The sequence below is a fragment of the Pyrus communis genome, chromosome 12 (assembly GCF_963583255.1).
Source record: "Pyrus communis chromosome 12, drPyrComm1.1, whole genome shotgun sequence".
Lineage (NCBI taxonomy): Eukaryota > Viridiplantae > Streptophyta > Magnoliopsida > Rosales > Rosaceae > Pyrus > Pyrus communis.
In genome coordinates, this window is record NC_084814.1 from 13,568,223 (window position 1) to 13,578,588 (window position 10,366).

Genomic DNA, 10,366 nt, shown 5'->3' on the forward strand with positions numbered 1-10,366 from the left:
TAAGTTATCGATAATGTGTATATGGCATTTGCATTTGATGAGCTCTGGTTTAGTCCTTCGATTATGTTAATTAGTGTGATGAATGTAGTTTTTTAACTAGATGTTGTCACTGGTTGTTCTTGCAACCTGTCGAAAGAGTAAGATAGCGGCCATATACAACCATAGGTATTCTTTTCTGTTTTATTTCAATCTTGTTCAGGCAGGTGCAGAACTACATGCTTGTTTACAAGGAAATCAGTTGTGGCAGTAGGTATTGAGTTCACTCCAACCGAGTTAGTTGCGGCTGAGGAATACATTTTTGTCATACAGGGAAGAGCCTTTGAAGCTTGGCGTTTTCCCAAGTATGGAGGAGGGGGAGGAAAAGGCAGCACCAGGGAGGATTGTGTATATAACAACAGGGCTTCTCACTACATGGACCCCATCAGTCAACAAGATTGAACCAGACACAATTGGCTCCTGTGACAATGGTGGACCATGCACCTTTACGGTGAAGGATTTCTTCTCGCCAACTGTGGAAAAATGCTGGAGTCGGGTGTTCAGATCCCACATTGGTGATGGAATTGGGGGAGCCAACATTGGTGACTGTTCGGGTAAAGAAAGCATAACTTGGCTGGCCATCTTCAACTGCAAGGGAGAAGGAGGGGTTATTCAGATCCCAAGCTCTTCCTGGCTTTGTTCTGCCACAGCTGCTGCCGTTGTCACCAGTGATAAGTTTTAATGTTGTGCTGTTGTAACCCTGTTTGCAGAGGAAATGCATGTAGTCTGCTTCGTAAAGATCAAAGACCAGCCCGGTGTGACCAAACCTGTAAGCAAATTCAAGTTCATTGTGCCTGTTTGGGTCCAGGACACGAGCTATACATTTCATGGGAAAAAAAAAAAAGGGGTGATAGTTTAATAGAGAGAGGCACGTAGAGAACACCAGGAACTGAAATGCTTTCCAGAAAAATGAAAACTAGTGTTTATATGATTCTGTTCATACCTGTAGTCAATACGGCAGATTTGATAGAGGCAGCCAACCATTTTGGATGGGCAGCCTTGACAAACGCAGCAGCAACACTGGCACGAGGACAGGACATAGAAGTCCCTGAGATTATGTTATAGTCGACACTCTTGGTGTCGTGGAAGTCAATGGAAAGCGGTGCCACGGGAGATCAAGCAGCAAGTATATCAACACCCGGAGCAGTGAGATCCGGCTGTACATCATTTATTCACAATTTCTAGCATATAATGTGTTCAGAAGCATAGTTAAAGGATATCAACCCCATCTGATATAATATCAACCCCATCTGCTATTGCATCATCAAATGCAGCAAGGATATCTGCACTAGCACATCCGGATGCCCAGCATTCTTTGTAGCCAGCAATCCTAGAATTGGGGACACCGCCTTTTGCAGTTCCGGTAGCTAGCCCAAAGTACTTGCTGGTACCTCCCTGCCTGCAGCAGTCGAAGCAGCGTGGCTTCAATGTCCTTCGGAGTCTCTTGGCAATTCGAAGTCAGTGGTGTCGGAGTGGGCTTCACCTGATTAGTTTACTGTAAGGTCAAATGTTCCATCTCCATTAGTTGCTATTAAGATGAGCCAAAGAACATGGCAAGCTAGCACAAATGCTGTAACAAAAGTGCAAATGGAAGCAAATGCAGAGTTGCATTGACCATTGGAACCAGCTTAATTAGTTTTAAGTGTGCAACTTCATGTGTTGGATGGTAAGATCTCGTTGTGTATTTATATAATCACAAACTTGGAAGATTGCAACGTCGTTGCTCACCGGTCGGACAGCACTGCAAATTCCCCCGTAGAAATCAGTTGCTGGCAGGCCTGTCCTTGGTGCTTCTGGTTTTGTAGTTGTCGCCAAACAAAGGTTAGAAACATGTTGTTAAACACAATTGACAATTCACAATTTGACATGCCACAAATAATCTTTTAAATTGTTTGTTAAAAATGGTCCCTATATTTTTTGATGTGGGGTTCACCTTAACATGCTTCCTCACATGAAATTTTATCACGTGGATATATTACTTGACTCCGATACCATGAAGAAAATATGAACTCATCATCCATCGATTGCAATTTATATAGTTAGATACCATTTATTATTTATTTCTCAAAATAATCGTCTGTAAATCCACACATGCGTTCAATAGTATTTTTGTATATATAATCTTCTGTTAGAGAATAGGATCTCACATTGGTCATATGACAAAATAATATACAATTAATATATGGAGTTTCCAATCCTAATGTCATTGTGGCCTTTTGTGATATAACTCAAGACCTGGTTATAGGTAGTTAGTTGAGACAATATTGGTTATGGTAGTGCTGGACTCGCATAGACTCAAACTTACCTCTTTTAACAATGTGAAGAAAAGTACCACTAACCAAGAGTTTGATCACAAGTGATCCCTTCCTTTTAATTTAGCAAATTAAAGGAAGGGTTTCATGAAAACATCCTTTTAAGAAAACAAATATTTTTAAACAAGTTTTACAAGGGCAAGTCCCATTTTTGTGCCTTGAGGATCCCATTTTTGTGATCCCAGGAGGAACCTTTGAATCTTAATTTTTTCTGAGGCCCAGAGGAAGGGCCTGAAATACAACGAGGGAAATATGTGTAGACAACAAGAGGAGCTCTCACCACATGAGACCCATCACTCAATACAACTGAACCAGATATGATTGGCTGGTTTGAAATCCTTGGACCAGTCACCTTCACTGTAAATGATTTCTCCTCCCCGACAGAAGAGAAAGAAAGGTTAGTTGGTGAAACCGAAATAGTTATTGCGTGACAGGGTGTGTAGGAGCTTATGGTATAGGTTGAGTTTGTTGAGCGAACATTGGTGACTTTTCTTGGGAACTCAGCATTGATCTCTTGACCATCTTCTAGTTGAAGGGAGAACGAGGGGTAGTTTAGGTCCCAAGCTTTGCCTGGCTTTGTGCTGCCACAACTGCTGTTGTCACCAGTGATGATGTTTAATATGCTGCTATTGTAACCTTGTTTGCAGAGGAAGTTTATGTAGTCTGCTTCGGGTGCGTCAAAGATGAGACCGGGGTTTACTGCTTTAGGAGGGTTTATGCGACCAGATCCGTATGCAAATTCAAGGTCTTCGTGCTTCTTTGAGTCCAGGACATGAGCTGATCATGGGGAAAAACAAATGGTAGTTTAATAGAGATGAAATAAACGTATCTATCAGTTCCTATGGTAATGCATATTACCATGTGGATTAGACTTACAAGCCCAATTAAACTGCACTTTTAGTCCTTGTACGTAGATTGCTAGGGTTTCCATTTATTCGTAATTTATAAGAATTGCTCATAGTTTCAAGACATCACAAATTAAGGCCTAGCATTTTCTCATCCTATTTAAAATAAACAGTGTATATGGTTATAGTTTGTTCATACCTGTGGTCATGAGGGCGGATTTGATTGCAGCAGCGGACCAATTTGGATGAGCCAGCAGCACCACTAGCATGAGGGCATGACATTGAAGTCCCTGGGATTATATTGTATTTGATACTGCTGAGTATCGGGGTAGAAGTCTTCGGAAGGCAGTGCCAAAGGAGACCAAGCAGCAAATATGTCAACACCAGGAGCTGCCATATCGGGCTGTAACATTTTATCCACAATCTCACCATATTAAAAAGTAAGTTCTCCAGGAACATACTTATAGAGAAAAATGATGTGGAAACTCGGGACATTCTGAACATTTTCACCTTGAGAATATCTGGGGTCACAGGGTTCGGTCCTCATGAAGAAAATGATGAAATGGATGGCGCCATGGCATCCTTGTCAGTGTTGGGTTCAGAAACCAAAATTTTTGCAATTGGATTCCTGATACTGGTTGATTTTCATTTCTTGTTCCGAATTGTATTTGTGACCTTGGTTTAGAGAGAAGTCTATGAAATGTATACTTTGTCGATTTGATGTAGTTCAAAACCTTCTGTCCATCTTCTATTGTGAGCTGTGTTACAGGTGATGCATAACTGAAAGCGGTATCAGTGTCAAAATCGACCATAATTGTACCCACCGCACCAGCTAGCTTAATGTCTGAACCATCCGAAAAGGAACTACAGTATACGTTCTTCCCCTTAATTTTGTCTGCGCCTAGTCTCCCAGGTAAACACTCGCTTGCAAGCTCTGAGTTTACACCTTTGGAGTAGTTTGCAGCATCTCCTCCCCAGATTAAGGGATATGACTTCCCTTTAAGGTCAAAATTGTTAATCGAAAATCCCTTCATTTTCAAACAAATTGAGTTTATATAGGATGAGTAATATGACTTAATGATACATGATACATCTAAATATAAAGTAAGAATAGAACTAGGTGTACCAACACTAAAGGAGAAATTGTTAGTTGATTACATACCATACCATCACTTGACCAATGAAATGATGTTACGTGATCAGAGAGATCGACTCATAGTTGTATACAACCTGTGCTAAGGCAGTCTTTCATCTTGTTGAAGAGATGGTATATACTAAAATGATCATTTGAGATGGTATACAAAAAGCAAAACTCCAATACTAATGTAAAAAACAAGTTTCAAACTCACAGAGTAAACTTGCCCATTCCCAAGAACTGCTCTCGCAACAAATCTTCTGTCAATGGTGCTGGCAGCGACAGTTAGAATCCAAGGAGCATAATTGCGAACACTTGTCGGTAAAGGCCCACTGTTTCCTGCCGAACTTGAGGTCAATATACCTGTTTTCATGGCGTGGAAAGACCCGATAGCAATGGGGTCCTTCAGGTATGGGACAGGATATTTAGAGCCAAGTGAGGTTGATATAATGTCAACTCCATCAGCTATTGCATCGTCAAATGCAGCAAGGATATCTGCGCTAGAACAGCCTCCTAACCAGCAAACTTTGTACACGGCAATTCTAGCATTGGGGACTCCACCTCTTGCAGTTCCAGAAGCTAGCCCAAAGTTGCTTACCCCTCCTGGGCTGCAGCAATGTGGCTTCCATGTCCTATGGAGTCTCTTGGCGAATGGGGCTCGCTGCTCTCGAAGGCATCATCGGCATTGTAATACCGGGCTCCAATGATTTTTCTGTGATTTCGAAGTGTTTCATTAGTTGTGATCATGAACAGTTAACCAAAGAACATATCACATGCACACAAGAATGTTTAAGTAAACTTATTGATAGAGATTTTACCACACACACAAACGGGTTAAAAACTCCTATATTACTTGCAAGAATGACAAGGTTGTCGTAGTATAAATGGTTCTCGCAAGATCGTTCTCCACAAGGATTATTAAATAATTCGAAACAAACTAAATTTCAATTAATTACTGTAAAGTAGAAAGTTGAGATGATTGGTTTTATAATCTACTTAAATTAAAACAAATTTAATTAATAAAAATAAACTAATATGCAATATTAAAGATGAAAGGAAAATAAAACTGTTTTGGAAAAATCAAATTAAGAAAACATTAGAGTTCCACCATCACCTTGCAATCCTATGTATTTTTATCAATTACTTATGATCTACACATGCCACTTTGAAGGTTAGGTTTTCCTAATTTATATTCTACTTGGAACCTCCAACATAGAACGTATATCTAACATGTAACCCGTCCGGACGTTCGGATCAAATCTAAACATGAGAGACTCATTATGCTTTATAAAAACCCTTTGAAAAACCATGCAACCCTTAAGACGTGGTGTTCATCTTAAGTGAAATTACAATTATTAATCACAAGAAGCCAGCATCAATTTCAGAGAACCTTCCGACCAAAATTGCATCAAATTACTTTTCTAAAGATCATAATGGTGATCAGGCATTAAGACAATTAGATAGTTTTAATCACGGTGATCAATAATTCAAAGTATGCATGCAATCAATCATAAGCAATTAAATAAAAATCACATATTCATGCTAAGGCTTACGGCTTCACCCTAGCAAAAGGAATTAGTTATGCATATTCATAATTGAAATCATAGAACATATTATTAAGAATAAAAGGAATGAAAACACCTTAAAGTAGAAAATCTCCAAGAACCCTAGCCAAGTTCTATGTCTCCCCAAAGTTGCATAAAAGAAAAGCTCCTAAGATTTAGAACGGCCAAGCCTTTTAATATCTCCTCCCACCAGCGCACAAACCCTAACAAGTATTTTATTCCCACTAAGAAACTAAATAATAATAAAATAAAATAGAAAATAAAGTTCTAATTAAACTAGGAAAAACTGCACAGAAACTGTTCAGCCACGTTTTAGCCTCAAATCTTCTTCAAATCTGGCCCAAGATAGCTTGTTTTAAAGATAAGAACATTCTGAACACATCTCCAGAAGGTCACGAACCCATCCGAGATCATCTTGGGCTCCAAAAACGCAAGTTAAGCCCAAAACGTCACTATTCCAGCACTGCATATGACTCCTTTATTTTATTGCCAGAAAATCATCGCTTGGTAGAAAAAACTGATATTTTGACAGGATCAAGCTAAGTGACTCACGAACGTCCTCCAATTGAAATTACTCCAAATTCGTCCATTTGACCATGTTTTGCTCCAGAGGAAGTCGAAAATCCTATATTGGAAACATAATTCAAAGTATCAAAATTCTTCCAAATTATTAACCAAAATATACTAAGAATAGGATTAAATATATAATATAAAATATACTCATCACTTATCACACCCAACAAACACAGTTTAGCTCCGCTCCTGAATTATAGAAATACAACTGTCCTGAGACTCACGACTTAGTGTTTGAACTCCGCTTAATTAGGGCTTAAATTCATTTGAATACAATGCGTGGGATTAAAGTCTTTTACTGGGACAGAAATTTATAGTGACCCCTTAGCCATCGCATATAGGCTTTAAGGATATTGTGATACATATAACGCTCGGTTTCTGGAACAAGGAGTAGAAGGAACTGAGGCGAAAGCATTATAAACAACCAGTTATATTACGAGACAACTAATGATGTTCAATGCATTAAAATTATTGTTTTTCAGGAAGCAAGAGGGCTCACTTGTTGCATGTGAAGTTGGCACCTTGGCATGCACCCTTCCATTTTTCAGGTGGAGGGCTGAAATCTTTGTCATTGAAGCTATCAGATTCTGGCCAGATTCCTACAAAACCAAAGAGAATTAGAAAGTTTTGGATCCAAAGCTGATAATTACCCTTTTTTTTTTTTTTTTTTTTTTTTTCTTTTCTTCTTCTTAAATTAGTGTTACCTGTGTCTAGAATCCCAATAATAACTTCGCCTTCTACAGGTGGTGGAAGTTGGCCCTTGCTGAAACCCATGAAGTCCCATGACCTCGTCGTATGAAGTTCTAGTTTGTGGTTTGGAAACACTGAAACGACACCTTCCATTTCTGCAACCCATTTTGCTTTTCATTTTTCTTAGTACATAAATGCATGAGAATTGCAACAATACATTTGCATTTCTTAATTTTCTTTTTACTAGCTACTTTGGTTTTTGGCATTCTCACTTGACAACTTTTCAACTTCTTCGTCTGATAATTTTGCTGCAAATCCATTGAAGCTCTTCCCGTAACTATAAACTAGTGACTCTTTGGCAGCTGACAATGTGCTGCAATTAGGAAACATATATGTTTTAAAACATTTTATTGGAACATTTTTTTTGTTGTATACCAACTCACTTTATGCTTTGGAGTGTAGTATTGATAATTAATTCACTTGTTTGTGAATTGATTATACCATGTGATGGTGTTTCAGTGCCACACAATAATTTATCTATAATGTGACAATAATCATTAAAACAACGTTTTGAACAACAATTAAATTAAGAATAAAATTAAAATTAACCTTCCAAGTGCACTTTGTAGCATTGAATGATGCGTGGATGCAACATAAAAGCCTCCCTGAGGCCGGTCTCCCATGTATACAATATGAGCCTACATAAATGTGTACAATTTCATTAATAAATTACTCAACATGAAATTCCACACATTCTTTTTTTTTTTTTTTTTTTTGGATTGAATAAATTAAATAAGAATCAAAGGACAAAAATAAACAGGATGTGCATAAAGAGAAAGAAAGAAAAAAACGTGAAAATCATTTTCCAAACATTCTACTACCTTCCTCTCTTGGCCATGGCAAGCTACCATAAATGCTGCAAGCAAAACTGCATAAGGAAGAAAATGCAGCATTCGTTTCGTCATTGGTTCCAATTCAGCTTAAGCTTTACAACTTTCCCGTCTTTGATAATAAAAGTTCAATTAGGGTATTTCATAAGCACAAAACTTGAAGATTGTAATGTCCACGGACTGTAGATTCCCCTTGTACAGCTCAATTAGTGTAGGGCAGGTTCTGTTTTTGACATTGTGGGCAAACGATGGTTGAAAAAACTAGGTTTGAGGACAATGTATTGCCTTCCATTGGAGCTCATTATTTTAGTTTCTTCTTGTTCCTTTTGTTTAGGGCTGGAAAAAATCCCCAAAAATCCCAAATCAAACCAAAAAAATCCCGATCCCAAACCAAAAAAGTCCTAAACCAAAAATTTCAGGATGAAATACCGAACCGATCTCGAAATTTCGATTGGAATTCGGTATTGTCTACTTAATTTTTCGGTAATTCCACAACAAACCGAAAATAAGTATTATATATATATATATATTATTATATATTTATATATGTAATTATATAATTATATATGTATATACACACACACACATTTGAACGGTTGCTAACTATTAGTAGCAATATAATTGGTGTGGTCTACAGGTAGTAACCTTGACCATTTATCGCCACATTTGCTGGTACGAACCTCCCACAAATGTGTTTATTTCTTCAATATGAAATCAAAAAATTGTATTGTTAGTTTTCGAACATATTAGGTTTGAAACTTATTTTTTTGTTTTTGGGTTTTGTTACTTATTTTATTGGAAGTTTTAACGAAAGGTCCGCGGTACTGTTCACTTTAACGAAAAACCACATTTTTACACTAAAAAGTGAAACCTGGTACTATTCATTTTACGCTTTATTTTGTCCTTATCATTAAAACTCAAAGTTTTCAAGCTCTTTTCATTAGTTTTCCTTATTTTATTTGGGTTGCATGTTAATTTAACTTGGTATGAATGATTGTTATTTCAATTTTATGAATTTTGCGAATACCAAACCATCCCGAAATACCGAAAATATTTTGGGAATACCAAAATTTTGGTTTGGAAGTGATCTTCAAATTTCCATCCCGAAAATTTTTAGTTTGAGATTTGAAATTCTATTTTTGGTTTGGAATTTCATACCGAACCACTCTAATTTTGTTTGCTCTCGCAGATTATGAATAGTAGTGCCAGTACAATTAGTTGGTCATAAAATAATAAAACACATCAGTCACATAAATAAGTACAATCACTCACTCATAAAATAACTACAGAAAAATTTTCCTTTTGGGTTCATCTTGTGGATAAACTCAGATCACTCTTATAAAGTAGATTAAAAAAAAAAGAAAAAAGAAAAAAGCAAGTTTACCCACGGAGGTGGAGGAGGGTATTTATGCCTTAAGAGGAGTCCTCATCCGGGTCGTGAACCTATATACTGTAGGTGAGGTGAAAGTTGTTTTGAGGAACAATATCATTTGGTGTTCATTTTCCAGGGTTTAAAATAGAGTTAAGTGCCAATTTAAAATCTGAATTATCTTCTGAGTGAAAATTAAGTTTCTGAATTATTTTTTGATCCCTAAATTCATTAAAAATTGTTAATTTATCCCTACTATTATATTTAAATTTATTTTATTTAATTTTTTGTCAACTTAAGTCAATTCACACTTTAGAGTGTAATACCGTTATTTTCTTGCATATAAGCCATATAGGTTACAAATCTAATGTCTAATTTACCATCCGAAGTTAACTCCATACATTATTTCTTTACGAAAAAGTATCAATCTACCCTTCAATGTGTATCACATGCAAGTAACGTAATTTAAATTGACGGAAAATTAAATATAGTAGCTTCGAAACTAATATTAGGGATGTAATTGGTAGATTTTTATAATTCAATGACTGATTTTTCCTAAAAAAATAAAATAATTTAGAGACCTAATTTTCACTTAAGTGATAATTCAATGAGTAAATTGGCAGTTGACCTTTTAAAATAGGGGCTTTTAGATCCAGGTCCAAAAACATAGATGGTTTTTAGGAGTGAGTCCAATTACCTAATTATATGTATTTATTTTTTTAATGCTAATTTTATATTTTCTAAAAATATTAAAAATCCATTAAAATCTTCTAATATTATGAATTTTCAACCCCAAAAGATATAATTAATATCATATAACAAAATATATATATATATATATATTGACATAAATCTATCTGCAAATCATTCTACCCTAACTCAAGTAACAAATATATGAATGTATATCATACCTATAAGTAAGATATGAAACTTAACTAAAAGGTAGAAAAA

General features: G+C 36.5%; 1 pseudogene; it reads right to left on the bottom strand.

Annotated features, from left to right (window-relative positions):
• Nucleotides 1–46: 46 nt before the first annotated feature.
• On the bottom strand, nt 47–8,121 carry LOC137710027 (cucumisin-like; annotated as a pseudogene).
• Nucleotides 8,122–10,366: the final 2,245 nt, after the last annotated feature.